This window comes from Neovison vison, chromosome 6 (assembly GCF_020171115.1).
Source record: "Neovison vison isolate M4711 chromosome 6, ASM_NN_V1, whole genome shotgun sequence".
Lineage (NCBI taxonomy): Eukaryota > Metazoa > Chordata > Mammalia > Carnivora > Mustelidae > Neogale > Neogale vison.
Window position 1 is genome coordinate 100,840,832 of NC_058096.1, and position 15,902 is coordinate 100,856,733.

Sequence of the window (15,902 nt, forward strand, 5' to 3'; positions counted from 1 at the left end):
ATCAAACTGAGGTTCAAAGTACTTATCTTAATGTAAAACCTTTAGAAAAGTTTTGAAAATACATAGTAATTAACCTAGAACTCCATAAAAATTACACTCACTAGAAACTTCATGAACTAGTTATTCTATACCAATCTATGTTTATAACTATTCTCAAATAAGCACCTAATTTAATTACTCCTTGGTTAAGGTGTCATGATGAGAAGGGAATTTCCCATTCCCATATGGCCATTTCTCCCCCCACCCCCTGCACCCCCCCAAGCCTGGTGTTGCCCTCCAGTTTCTGTCCATTAGCTATCTGGATTATCATATTAATTCCTCATCCCTACAGACCCCCATTCTTTATACCCCTGTTCTCCACAAGGAAAGAGAGCCAGAGAGAAGAAAATTTTGATGCTCAGCTCTTTTTAGTATCTCTCTCTTGAATTTTCAAATGCTTTCTTTCAGAATTCAGAAATGAGGACCTATCTGCAATACTCTCAAAATTATGTGGTGACATTCTCACCCATCATCACACTACCAGCACAACTTTCTCCCATTCAGAGCTAAGCCCCTTTCCTTCTCAAACCATCAGCTCATCCTTCACTGCACTACATCAACAGGGCTGGAACATAATCCTGCTGTTCTGCTTAAAATCCTTCATGAGTTTCCTGTCACAGAAGAATGTCCAAATCCCTTAACACAGCAAAGAAGTCACTTCATGATATGACCCCTGCTTACCTTTCCTGTTGGCTCTCATCACTCTACAATTCACCAACCATATGCCACACATAAACCAAACTCTCCCAGAAAAGACCAACATGTTTGGCATCTTTATGCTCTTCTGTTACACCACTCACACATCTGTTTTTCATTGTAAATTCTTTTAACATACACAGATTTTAAATTAGTAGTTAATGTGGGTACCACCTCACATATATTTTAGTTAAAAAATTATTTTTAACTAAACAGCACGTAAACAGCATGTTCTCATTGTACTTAGACATACTTTTAGTGCAATTTCTAAAATGTGTGGCACACAAAGATCAAACCTAAACTGCTAAAAAAAAAATATTACTGGCTATGATAGTCAATAATCATATAATTAAAAATAAGGTAATGAAAAAAAAAATTGTCATCAGTATGTTTGGTACCATTTCTTTTAGTTTTCCCAATGGTAAAATGGGAGGTAATAAATACATCAGAACTCAGAGATTAATGGATAAAATAGAAGTTCCTTCTTCAGATATCTAAAAAAAATATTTTCCCTGATAATAATCTGTTCAAAGTGGAGAAGATGTCAGAGAAATATTTCTTTAGGAAAAACCAGTTCAGATAATAATTAACCTGAAGAAATCAGCACTGCATTATTTCCCACTTAATTTGGCTGACAAACACAGACTTAATTTTTAATTATATATGCAATCATAGGGTCAAAGAACATTTGATCCAAAAGAGACCTTCAGAAACCCACATTCAGTACTTTAAAAATGAAGCAACTGAAGTTCACAAAATTAAACTCTTGGGTTACTTCTTTTCTACATGGCTAACAATTTTCTTATTTTAATGGACTGATGAAGTATTACTAAAAATAACTGCTCAGAATACACAACTAACTTTGCTATATGCTAGGTAGTTATATCTTCCTCAAGATCTAAAACGCCCCCTAAATATGTATAATTAACCTATTGATGCTTTTCTAACAGTTGCCATCAAATTTAGGCTTCCATTGGCTGCTAAAGTAGCAGAATGATGTTAAAAACAAAGCCAGAACAAATAGTATCAAATTTTTTACTATGTAACTCATATGTAACTCATTTTGAGAAGATAAATTCATTTGAACACTCATATTAGCCACAGAGTACATAAGATTACAGTTACTATCACATGAGGAACCTCAACTTCTCATTTTAAGTGATATCCATTTGAAAAGATTGACAATAAAGTATGTGCCAGTTCCAGTTAAAAGAGAAATTTAAGTGACAATCTATCACGGATTAATGGCACAACCTTCCCAAGTAGAAATGGGCACACATTTTGGTGTGGCAGATGGGGAAAAAAGGCTGTCTGCCCAGCAGCTCCCCAGTTTACTCAACTGTCATTCCCACTGCTCTACCCCCACCCCCACCCCCACCAGGTAACTTGGACACACCTACAGTTTCTATATGGCCTCTGGCCATGGTGGGCAACTTCCCAAACCAAACTAATCAGTAATTCAAGAATTTTCCAAATGATATAGAGACAGTCCCTCCTCTACAGCAGGGGAAAACAAAGGACAGAAAACTCTTGGCACTGACAAGTTACATTTTCTACCACGTGAAGAAAGTCAAAATCTTCTGTGAGAGAATGAAACTAACCTACCAAAACACACACAACACATTCTGTCAGCAGAAATTTCTGTTAACATTCAAATGGCTCTAGTCCTGTTGTGCCTAAAGCCTTACAGCCTCAATGCTCTTCCCCTAGTTGGGTTACTCAATCCACTTGGAGATTCCATGTGTCAATGAATCCCCCCTTTTGGCTTAAGCTAACTTGAATTGAGTTTCTACTGTACAACTAAGAGCTCGGATTCATACACCAATTTGGTGAAACTGGCCAAGATTAATCCATAACAGAATTATCACAGGTAAATGTAACTAAAGGCAAATTGTAAAATGGGTATCTAGTTGTCATCATAAACTTGAATATGTACTTTAACTTAAAAATCAAGTGTTACTTCTTAAAATCTAACATTTATTATAAAAGAAGCACATTTTCAAATTGGTTCATCAATTAACCATTTACTTGTTTTTTCCAGATTGATTCAAATACCATCTGTAAGTAGTTCCTCCAAGAAAAACATCCAGCACTCACATATGTCCCTGGGCTTCCAGATGGTAAATACCAATGTAATAAAGCCTCTTCTGACCCTCCCCTAAATGCTGACCTTTAATGAGTTATTTCCAGTATGCTGCTGTAAGGATGAACCAGGTTAAAGCTATCAGATGGTTACAAAAGCATTTCTGAGAGAACATATTTGCTCAAATATTTACACAACACCTACCAGGTCCTGTTTTATGTCCTGGAGTGACAAGACAGAACCCGTCCCTGTTCTTATAAAGTATAAGTTCCAGAGACGAGTAAAACAAACAAACAAAAACAATGATCAAGGCTATTTCAGAGAGGTAAGTGCTATGAGGAAACTGAAAATGACTAAGGACTGAGCAACTATTTCAGTGTGACCTCTCAGGTGGTAGCACTGGAATTGCAATCTGAAGGACATAAAAGAATTAGCCATATGACAATCTCAGGGCAAAGCCTGAGGCAGAGAGCAAAGCAATTAAGGCACTGAGACAGGAACAAGCTTGTTCAGTGGGAGTGCAGCTGGTATGGCCAGGCACAGTGAACAAGGGGAAGAAGGGTGATGTGAAACAAGGTAAGGACTGTGAGGTGGTCACAGGGCAGATTAGTGGTGGGGGTCCCTCACAGTCTAAGGAAGGACTTTCAGATTTTATAGTGAGTATGATGAAAAACCCATCAGATAAGGAATAGGGAAGAAAACTGACATTTACTGAGCACCTTTTACAGTGCCAAGCAAAACAGTATGTATAAATGTTTCCACTGGGTATTCTAGAAAACAATATATGCAATTTCTGTAAATTATGCCATGTGCATTTATCATATTCATCAAAGCTCATTAGTATGCTATTACACACGATAAAAAACAGGTAACTCTTCCTGTTAGTACCAGTTCTCACTTGCAGGAAGTTACCTCTATGTTGATTTGTCAGACCAAATGAACCAACCAATGTTATCTACTAGAACATACATGAGTCACATTAAGAAGAAAATGCAGTAAGGGCAAACAAGACTAGATGAAGTAAAGCAACTAGCTACTCATGAAAGTATATGACCCAAAAAAGGGAACAAACCAAGCAGAGGAGCACCAAACCAGAAAACATACCCACAATTCAAGAAGCAGAGGGTCTAAAGATACAAAAGATTAAGCTATCTATTTCAAAAAAGTACTTTCCTACAGACAAGGAGAAAAGAGTAACTAATACAAAATCTTCAAAGATAAATTCTGTTCTCATTTCATAATACCTTGCCTGTTTTAACAACATTCTGAGAAAAGTGAAAATAGTTATCTTTTAAATGTACCATCCCTGGTACTTTTTAGATCTGTTGATTTAAAAGCACCTGGCTGGCTTCCTGGGTTAAGCTTACGCCTCTTGATATGGCCTCAGGTCATGTTCTCAGGGTTGTGAGACTGAACCTGTCTGGGGGTCCACACTGTGTGGAGGCTGCTTGAGATTCTCTTCTCCCTCTGCCCCTCCCCCACTCAATGTGCATGACAGTCTCAAAACTTTTTTATTGATGAATTTTAAAACTTTGATTTACAAAGAGTTAATTAAAATATCACTGAAGGCTGTGCTAAGCACTGTATCAGATGCGAACAATAAAGATGGGTGAAAAACAACTGTCCTCAAAGAAGGCCCTACCTACTGAGACAGGAGTCAACAATTCAATCAAGGAGAGGTCTGTGCTAGAAACAGATGATTAGTGGTCACAGGCCAGGATGTCAATTTAAGACTCTCACAGAAGGAACCTTAATCTTCAATCAGATGGTTTAACTTCATTCAGCCAACGTGCTGTGGTATAGCAGTTTTTAAACTATATAAAATAATATACCCAAATTTCTTTAATGAAATATAAGATACTGAGTATGATGGTTATTCTTTTGGTAATAATTACTATTCTCTATTTTTTTTTTTTAAGATTTTTTTTAATGGAGAGAGAGCACGCACCCATACATGCATGCTTGCAGGAGCATGGGGAGGGGCACAGGGAGAGGGACAAGCAGATTCCTTTCCAAATGAGGAGCCAGAGGCAGAGCTCAACTCCAGGACCCTAAGATCTCGACCTAAACCAAAGAGAAATGTTTAACCGACGGAGCCACCCAGGTACCCCAATTACTGTTCTTTATGAGAAGCATTCATAGTTCTTAATCTGTTTGCACATTAACCCTCAAAAAATTTTCTTGTATTCCCTTTTATTATCAATCAAATTTCCTTATCCTTTGTATCTTACTCTACATACTTTACAAAACTGGAGGATCAGAACTTCAGAATCCTAACAGAGCCTCAGAATACTACCTAAAGAAATCAGCACCAATAAATGTACTATGTTCTATCATTCAAAATGAAAATTTGTTTCTAATTTTGATTACTGATTCTAAATCCATAAAGCTTAAGAGAATTATAATTTGACACTACTTTAAACCAGTATTCCCTAAACTTGGTAAAAAAAAAAAAAATCATTACCACATATAAAATAATAAAATCAAATTAGAACTTTGTAAAATCATGTTTTTAAATCAGAAACTACAGAAAGGTGTACCAGCTATTAAAGCAACTTACTTCAGTATTTTGGCACACATACATACCCTGTCATGTCATATACATGAAAGTGCAAATCAAAGTTTGCCTACCATGTAATATGTGTATTTGAAATCACTGATCCACACAAGCAGCATCCACTGGAGAGCCAGAGAGCAGTGTCTGATCAAAGCAAACAGAATTCTTTTTTAAGAAAGGTAGTAACATTTTTTTTCTTGAAATATCAAGATATGACCAAACTCAATACAAAATATTATACAAAACGACGTATGTATTAGAAACGAAACACAGTACACAGTCTCATTTTAAGTTTTATTTTCATTTAGGTAATCTCTACACCCAACATGGAGCCCAAACTCAGGAGCCAGACAGAGATCTGGAGTCACATGCTCCTCCAACTGACCTAGCCAGGCGTCCCCACATTCTCATTTTAGAGAATTAGAGCAACAAAAGTTTCATCATCAAATGCAGTCATAGCCCTCTGAATCGGGAATTCTAGCATCCAGTTCCCTGCAGTCACCACAGGAAGCCTCGACAAGTGTCACTTTGCTCCCTCTCTCGATAGCTATTGCTGCTATAGCTAACAAAGCTACCAAGTAGTAGCAAGCATTTACTGAGTGCTTCCTATTGCTGGGCCCTTATAACTGCTTTACATTCACATTTTAATGCTCACAACTGCTCTATAAGTATTAAATATTCTTTTTTTCCATTTTTCACAGTGGAAACCAAATGGATTGGTTACATAATTTTCCAAAGCCATGAAACTAATAAGTAGGGGTGACAAGCCAGGTATGCCAGGCTCCAGAGACTGAGCTGCTCACCACACTAAACATACTACAATTAAGAGGTTACTACCTAAGATCAGACACACACCCTACCTAGCCCCTTATCACTAAAGAGAGAGGCAAAACTCTGAGGGAAGCAGGTCACACTGAAACAGAATTAAAAGTACAAAACCAGGTAGAACCTTTCTCTTGAAATTTTCCAGCTTAAGTTGAAAATGATAAGCACAACTAGTAGGCACAATCTTTTACAGTACACTAAACAACCAATGAACAATTACAAGTAACACCAACTGCAACCTAAAATGGAATGAGAATTGAATTTATCTGTCTCCTTTGTGTCAACAATACATACATCTAAATTCACAAGTCATGGCAGGGTCTGTGCATATTACAATCTATGGTCCCACAAATTCCATTATACCTAAGACTATCAAAATTACTGAAAATCAACTAATGAATTATAAGAAACATAATTCTCACCAGATTTCCAAACCCTTGGCAAAACACCTTTGAAATCGGACAACATCTATATACTTCTGTACCAGTTATCTCCTTCTAATATTGCCACTGAATTAATTCCTAATTATCAACATTGGACAGGACTTGAAAATCACATCACTACCACTAAATACTTCAACTGCTCTGATCACCCAATCATGAAACATAACAGCTTCTAATCACTCAGTGGCTCTAATTTTGTCAACAAATCTGAAAAATAAAAAGAAGTGTTTGCGAAATGTATGCAATTCCAACTCTTTAAAAACTGGAAAACATGGGAAAAAATAAATTTTCCCTCTTTTGACTGTCCAAATTGAAAGCAATAGAAAGATTTAGAAGTCCTAACCAGATGCCTTGACTTTTCGAAATCAATACTTATTAAAAAATGGTAATATTCGCATTGCAAAATTCAGTTCAAAAGATTATCCATGAAAGTAAGTTTCTCCCACATCTGACCACATGATCGCCCCATCCCAACCCCACGCCCTAAAATCATTGTTACTAGTCTCCTGTGTACCTTTCTGGAGTCATCCTAAGCACATAAAACATAAACACGGAACTCATACACCCTCCCATCATGTTTATGTCCTTTCTACTCTTCTCATTTTATAAACTAAAATGGCAGCAGACTTCATCTTCTGCCTCTGTTTTTCTCACTTAAATGTATTTTTGAGATATATCCCATAATTACTAACAAGAAAGTCAAGAACATCAATTCTAAACAAATCTGTAAAGGAACAATTCACACAAAACATTTCTCACAGATGTTATCTGTTAGCAGGACAGAAGGAAGTCCAAGGTCAAAGAAGTAACCCCACCCCTCATGAGAGCGTGTTAGGTTTTACACAGAATAGGAAGACTATTTCCCTAACACAGTAACAAACTGCACTCCTAACCCCAGTCTATGATCTCACAAATGTTCATTTCTTATTAATGAAGACAGAGAAAGGTGATTTAAAGATAACTCATCACTTTAGTGGGCCAAAATTTAAGTACAGAGTATATCACATTTTTATATAAAAAGGTGCCAAAGAACACTACTACAGCTACAAATAGAAACTAAAAATTCACTCATGTATGATAAATTCTAGCCCATAAAAGAACAATTATACAGGGGGTAAAAAAAGACATTAAGAAAATTCATTCATTATCTATTTCCATACCTTATTTCAGAAACCCAAAGTAGATGACCCAATTGCCTTATACTGTGAGTTAATGACATCTGATAGCCAAAAAATAGAAATGGAACAAAATTAGTATACACTCTACCCAATTAGCCTGTTCAAATTAAGGAAAAAGCATAAAACACCTCTCACTAACCTATAAACTGTATTCTATTAGCAGTTGAAGGTAACTAGCAAAATATACTATTATTATAACTTCTCTGGAGGTGTTTGCTTATGCTAATGCCAAATGCTTTCTATTACTCTATGTAAGGCTATAGATTTTTAGCCTTTAAACACTCTAAGCAAATTTTCCATGTAGATCTTCCTCAAAAAAATTACATAAAATCAAATGACAGAATCTTGGAATTTTAAACAGTAATTGATTATATACCTATTGCTTGAATGAATTAGCTAACTTTACATCACACGTCACATGACCGTTCTTCATATGCATTTCTAGACACTAAATGATTTACCCATGTAACTACAGCTTTGCAAAAAATGGTAAAACTTCATTTGCTTAATGCCGGAATCCATGTTAAAATGCTACCCACCATTCAAGTAGATGCACAGTAACAATAAACAAACATCCACTTAACAACTGATTATCTCATTACAACAGCCTATCACACAATGTGCTAAAAAGGGCACAAGGAAAAAAAGTGAAAGAAAAGTACTGATAACACCTTTGATCCCAGACAAAATGAAGAAGATAAGAAGAAGTACACGGATATCTAATTCCTAAAAAAAGTAAAAATTCTTCACTGCTTTTGTTTTAAGGTAATTAAAAATTTTAAACATCTCACTGAAAATAAAAGTTGGAGAGTCCAGAGTACAATTTCATAGGAAGAAAAATTATTCTATTAAGATACTGAAATGACCATCTCTGACCTGCATTTTCCATGCTCTTTTCTGTTCTAAAAAAACTGAAAAAATTTACAATCACATAAGAGGAAAACAAGTGGCAAACTCCCCAGTTTAAACATTCAATTCCTATTCTTCCTCATTCACTCTTCAAATTATTCATTTCACATAAATCTTTTCCTTAATCTGGATACTCTTTCTATGTTTACTGAAATTTAATTGTTCCTCTTTCAACATGACCTTTACAATTTGATTGTATTAACTCTAAGTTAAGAATCTAAGCTCTCAGAAACCAGGGTAACAATCAACTCATTTTGTTTGACGCAAATAAAATTATGCTGAAAGCTCATACTTTAGAACTCCAAATATTAAAAATTTCAAAAGGATGTAATACCAACTTAGTCACTTTAGAATAAATTACCCAGGTTATGCAGAACTGATATACCACAGCCTTACCTACTGGAGAGAGATGGTTATGATGACTTTCTTTTGGTAGATTAAACCCATTTACACTATACAATATATACACTCTATCTGGAGTGTTAATACCCTCACAGTAATGACTCAAATGAGACTCCAATGTCAGAATGCTGTCAAACAAAGCTAAAAACACCATCTTACTTGACACACTACAGAGAAAATAATGAGCAAAAAAACCCAAAGAGATTAAAAAAAAAATAAAATCCAAAATCTTAAATTTCATTGTAACAAATACAACCAAACAAAGCCAACTTAGTGTGACAGGATTCCCAACCAGACTAGGTTCTTCACCAATGTCATGGCTACAATTACAGGATTAAGAGGACAAAACTAGCAACTTTTATTTCATTCTAAATTTTGATAAAGTTTTCTTTTCTCTTCCTCATCAACACTGGCATTAAAACTCCAATTAGCAGGTGCTACCACAGTATACCTAAATCGTGAAGGCCTAATTCAGAAAGAAACTTCTACAATATCAACACCAGCAGTACAGGATCCATCACTGCTTATTTTAACATAGTCCCCTATAGAAATAATCCAGTCTAATACACACAGATGGTATGGTACAAAAATCAAAAATTCTGCTAATACCGTAAGAAAAAAGGTCCTTTCCTTCAAAAAAACAGAACACATAGTTGGGGCTATGAATGAGACACAAACCCATGAAACAGTAAATAATTATGGAGTTTGTGATAGTCACTAAACAAAATGGAACCTCAGTAAAGAACTATCCTGAGTCAAGATGGCCAGAAAAAGCTTCAGCAAAGAAGTAGGACTGAAACTAGAATATAGAAAGGACAAAGGGAAGGAACAGCATAAGCAAAAGCAGAGGAGTAAGGAGTATGGAGAAACTGCAGTCTCTGATAGGCAGACCAGAATTACAATCAGGGAAGAGAAGGAAATAGAGCTGAATAGGTAGAATAGAGCTTTAAAAGCCCCACTGAAGCTTATGAACTCTATCCAGTTGGCAAAGGGAAGCCATAATGGGTTCTCCAGCAAAGAAACTGACATGATGAAACCAGTACTTCGGATAAATTATACTGCCGAGAAGTTACAGAAGACAGAATGGAGAATAAAGGCTGCACAGAGCAACCCGCTCAAAAATTAATGCAATAACGCAGACCTAAAGCCATTCATTCAGTCTTTCATTCATTCACAGTGAAGACCGTAAACTGCTAGTTTTAAGAAAACTGGCCTAAAAAGCAGGTACGTTGGGCCTAAATCCCTCTGTGCATGCCTTACTACCTGAGCCTAGGTTTCCTCCCTCTTCAAAACCTGGGTATCAGCCACTCAGATTGTCAAAGTCCTTGTCAAAGCAGCTGTGTAGTCCTGACACATAAATTATATTAGTAGTTAATATTACTAAATTAAAAATGGTTTTTAAAAATGGGAAGTGAAAATAAGACAAGGCTTACAGATACGTCAGAGCAACAGAACTTCCAAATAGAACTGACCTGACGGCAGCTGAAAATATAGAACAAGAACACAGATGAAAGGTTAAGGTTGGAGAAAACAACCTACTTAAAGTCATCACTCCAATCTACAAAGGAGACCCTAAGTGTACTGATGGGTCCAGCCCTGAAAAACAAAATTCCTTTATTTAAAGAGTGGAAAATGTTTCAAATGGTGCAAGATTTAAGAAGTCCAAGCCCAAGTGACAAAAGAACAGCCAAGAAAAGTCACCCAAAAAACCAAACACTGTACCTACACAATGTAACCTGATATTTGGTGTTAAAATCCAATCTAATTTTTCAAGGTAAGCCTTCAATCATAACTTCAAGAGTAAATACATTAAGCGAACTTTATTTCAAATATTTTACTCGGGAAATAAAACTGCCAAATGTATTCTATGAAATGTCCTCACTAAAATAAGTAACAAGCACACAAAATATAATACAAAGAAGCAAAACTCAAATCCAAACCCATCATCATTATCCGTAACAGCCTACATTTCCACGATGCCTGTGTGTCAAGAACTACTCTCCACACCTTACACACACAATTCTTTCACTCTTCTCAACTATACAAAGCTGACTGTCCCCACTACACAGAAGAGAAAACTGAGATAAAGAGGGAGTTACTCTCCCAAAGTTGCATAGCTAGTAAGGACTATGCAACGGAGTCTGAACCCAGGCAATTTGCCTCAAGGACCCCTGACAAACCACAAACCACTACGCTACTACACAAAAGCCTTAATGTGAGGTTCTTACACAAATTTTCAGGAAAACTAACTCAGAAGGATAGTTGGACATACTCTTATTTGCTTTTCCTTCTTAACTGCAGGTATAGAACCATATTTTATTATTTCTGAAGGCAGTACCTGGAGAGGCTACTTCACCACTGTCTGTCCTAAAATAGGAAATACAGCAGTTTGCAAGAAGACTGCGTTCTAGAGAGTAAACACAATAATGTTTGATTCCTAAGAATTTCATTTATCCACGCAATTATTTGACCCAGTCAGTAGAGCTGCCCAACTACAGAATTATAAACTTGATTAAAAACACTAATTTTTTGCAAGGATGTTGACAAAAACAGCTGGAAAATTTGGCAGTGTTGCAGTCATCTAGAAGGAGCACAGACGAGCATTCAGACAGACCTAGATATGAACCCTGACACATCATTTGATGGCTCTGTGGCCTTGGACAAGTGAATTAACTTTGCACCTCTCTATTTCATCATCTGCAGAGTCCAGTACTCCCTACTTCATGGGATTAGCCTGAAGTATGACACAGAAAGCACCTCACACCTTTCCTAGAGCATAACCCAAGTGAAGTCCCTTTCCTCTGGCTCTTGTTAACAGGGTAATTAATTGTACTCTTCTGGAGTCTAATCCCATAGGTGGTGTATAGTAAACCTCTCCAGCATCAGTGCTCTCACACAGCTTTCTTTTTTTTTTTTAAACTCAAGTTTCTGTTGGTGTCACAACAGGAGATACCACTATGGTGGTCTACAAACGGGACCACATTCTTACTAAACGATCCCTGGTCCTAACCCTTCTATACTATGGGGATTATAAATGTCTTAATGTTACGGATTTCCTTTTTTTTTGCATTTTTGTGACTTATACTGTAAATGTTTTTTATGAATGGAGTCCAATTCACGTGCACTAGAAAAATACAGTCCCGGATAGTGCCAGTATTTCTGGCATCTCTCTCCCCTGTCATTCACATTCCTCTTTTATATAAAAAACACAGGAACTAAATAAACCCAACAAATTATTTCTACTAACTTCATCAAAGTGCATCAAGTAAAAAATTCTTTATAGTAATACGGTTGGTTGGAATAACTTGTACAAGAATTCCTTCGTCAGCTACTCATTGACAAGGCTGTACTTACATTTCATTGCTATATATGAACAGATGTATTATTCAACAGGTTGTTGTTCCAAAGGTCCATTAGTCACATCTCTTTTTATCAGTAACCCCTATTTTTATACTAAGCTTTTGCCCTTTCTGCTTATTAGCTTGAAAGGCTCCCAGAAAATAGTTACTTCTTATTCTCTTGGTAGGCACATATTAAGGTAGTCATGATAAACCTTCATTGGATGTTGAGAACACAAGTAACAAAAAAATTTCCTGGCACATGTAAAAAGTTAAATGATTCTCACTTCTTTGAGGCAACCAATGCAAAAATACAAGCTCCACAAGGGGCCACATCATTTACCACATGGGTCTCCCATATTAGTAACAGAAGTTGATATAGAAGAAAAGCATTTTAAAAACTGATGGCGATCCTTGCAATAATTTTTAAGCCATTAACAAGTCCATTAATTAAGTTCCAGAAAAGAAAAACTTTTTCCACATACATATTGTTTTACTACTCCATACAGTGTAGTATTTTGCTCTATAGGTCTGAATCTTAACTACTCAAATAGCAAAAAAGAAAAGTGGTTATTTGTGGATTTAATAACTGTGTTATATACATCGCACAATGCATTACAGAAAACTGGAAAAAAATCATATTCTAAACAGGCAGGAAAACACGATTTCGGAGCAAAAAGTATAAACACACATCACATGCTTAACCACTCTCAGGCGTATTTTCTTTCCCCCACGCTTCCTCCACAGGTAAATGATAATTATGTCTACAACCCTCAGTGATGATCTCGGAAGCTTGCTTGCCATGAACTCCCATGATACAACACAACAGACAGAGTTTTCATGGAGACAAAGCTGCCCTATCTCCCCAGACTATAAACTTATTAAAACGGTGAGAACACACAGTCCCAGAAAATAGGATTACTTAAATACACCAATGTAGCACAGGTCTTATTTAACAAAAGTGAAAACGAACCACAATGGGAAAGCCAAAAAGTCACTTGCTGTATCTTCAATGTGTAACCAGGACATTTTTTATAATTTGCTTTAGTAAGTAGATGAAACCACCACCAGGGCCTTATATTATCCAATCTGATAAAGAAGCCTTTAGGAAAAAAGGAGGAGGCAAATGATTACTTAATTACATGAGGGGGGGCAATTCACACTAAAAATAACCCATCATTTCACCCACTACATTTTATTAACAAGCGTGTTTAAAACAGCATAAGGTTCTTGTTGGGAAAACAAGAAAACCAATAGTAAACTTCCTGAGCTGACTGTAAATGACATAGTTATTAAAACTCCTCACCTTGGTGCCTGCATAGTCCAAGATTTTAAGTATTAAGTAAACTCCAGACATTGAAAAAAATCTAATTTCTAATTAGGTAACAACATTTGTAATTTGTAATCACCAAATCATTTTAGAGAATGTTACTGGGTAAACTAGTAAAAGGAACATTCTTTTAAACACCATTACAACCCAAATTTTACATGAAACACACCATTTTCACAAGCTAAATTTAATCTCGGTTGCCACTGCAAAGTGATGCCTCTTTCAGCAAATTCGGAACTTCCAAAAATACTGAACATGTTAACACATGCATGGTTTCCCTCGAGCTGCCATTTAAGATTAATAATTTCACTTGAATAAAAGTCCGCTTCTGTTTAAAAAAAAAAAGACATCGGTTGCAAAGAGGAAGTTCCCGAGAAACCACCCTCACAACGTGGCCTTTACACTGTCAGAAAATAATGTGACTTTGTGCCACCCAAAACTTACCAGGAAGCTGGCAATAACTTTGCCAATTCTACACTTCTGAACCCAACTTCAAAGAGGCTCTAGCAAATACCTCCTTAAGACGATAAAAGGCACTAAGTTACAAATAAACACGTCCGGGAGTGCGGCCTCGCGGCCGCGCGCCCCTCCCCCGCCGGCGCCCCCGCCCGGGACGCGCGGCCCCAACAGCCGCCCGCAGCCCCCAGCACGCCGGCCCGGGTCGCCGCGCCTGCACCGGGGACGCGCCTGGGGAGGGGAGCAGATTTCCATGGCTAACAGAATAACATGCACCGAAAAGATCCCTCTCCTCTGCTAAAAATAGGCTATAAAAGAGTCGGCCTCATGATGGCTCCTTGATTCAATTTGCTGCAAATTCTTTCCTGAAAGCCTCCCCCCCACATACACACACACACACACACACAAAGGGGGTGTAAATGCACGAAGGGTGGAAGCAGGGGAGAAGGCCGAGGTGCACATTTTCGGGGACAACAACATAATAAGGGTGAGGATCCCCGGAGACCAGGAAAGGGTAGGGGGTGGGCAGGCACGTGAGCATTTCAAAAAAGCCTGAGAGAGGAAAAGGGGGGGATGGGGCACCCTAAATGCCTTCCCTGCCTTCCCCTCCCCCACCAAAACCCCAGCTCCCCAAAGGGCCAAGTTGAAAAATGCATGTTCCACTTGCGCCCATCCCCCCCGCGGCCCGGCGCCCCCCGGCCGCCTCCGCCCGCGCCCCCCGCCCGGCCCGCGGCCGCCCCCACCCCGGGGTCCGGCCCCCAGCGCTTACCTGGAAACGGTGGCCTCCGACGCCGCTCCCCCCTCCCGGGAATGGAGGCACAAGGAAATTCCCCTCCTCGCCGCCGCCGCCGCCGCCTCCAACCACCCCCAAAATAACCCCTCCGGGGGGTGAGAGGCAATTATAACCCCGGCGAGCGGAGGGCGCGGGGGATGGGCGCCAGGCGGGCGGGGGCGGGGAGCGCGGCGCGAGTCCCCAGGTGGCGAGCGGAGGTGCTCCCGCCGCGGGGGGAGGGGCGGGGGCGCACGCGGCCGGCGGCGGGGGGAGGCGGCGCGCGGGGGAAGGGCGCGAGCGGGGAGAGGAATTGAGGCAGAAGGTAAAAGCTGTTACTAAGGGAAAGAGCCAAACGGTTCGGAGCAGCCAACGGCTCAGACACTCAACACTGGGGAGAGAGGAATGGGGACCAGCCAGGCACAAATGAGCTCGCGAGGCCCGCGGCGGCGGCGGCCGCGCAGCAAAACAAACCCGAGCGGCCTGCGCCGGGCGGGCGCGCGGGGGAGGGGCCGGCGGGGGAGGGGCGCCGCGGCCGGGGGGTGGGGGGGCGGCGGCGCGGCAGGGGGAGCTGTGGGGGGGGGGAGATGGTGGGTGCCTCCGCCGGCCTCGCTCCTCTCGCTCCCTCCCGTCCTGGCGGTGTTGGGGGCTGGAACTGTGCGGCGCAGTCTTTTCAAAATAAAGACCCGCAGGCGCTGCGAGGCGCCGCCGGGGCACTGGCCGCCCCGCCCCCACCGCCGCGCGCGGCCGGGTGCGGGGCGGCTTGGGTGTTGGCCGCGCGGCCCGAGGCCGGGTGGGGGCGGGGAGGCTCGCGCCGCAGCCAGAGCAGAAACGCCGGTTAACTTTCCCGGGGAGGCCCGCGGGACTCCCGCGTGTT

At 39.6% G+C, this 15,902-nt stretch overlaps 1 protein-coding gene across 2 annotated transcripts in view; it reads right to left on the minus strand.

Annotated features, from left to right (window-relative positions):
- TBL1XR1 (TBL1X receptor 1) overlaps positions 1-15,099 on the minus strand; it is a 170,271-nt gene extending 155,172 nt beyond the window's left edge. The window contains exon 1 of one of the 2 annotated variants that reach the window (XM_044251818.1): positions 15,026-15,099. The gene's annotated coding sequence lies outside the window, so the exon portion shown is untranslated. Of the gene's footprint in view, positions 1-5,449; positions 5,503-15,025 lie in introns of those variants that run through there. The other variant, XM_044251816.1, reaches the window with a different exon arrangement.
- Positions 15,100-15,902: the final 803 nt, after the last annotated feature.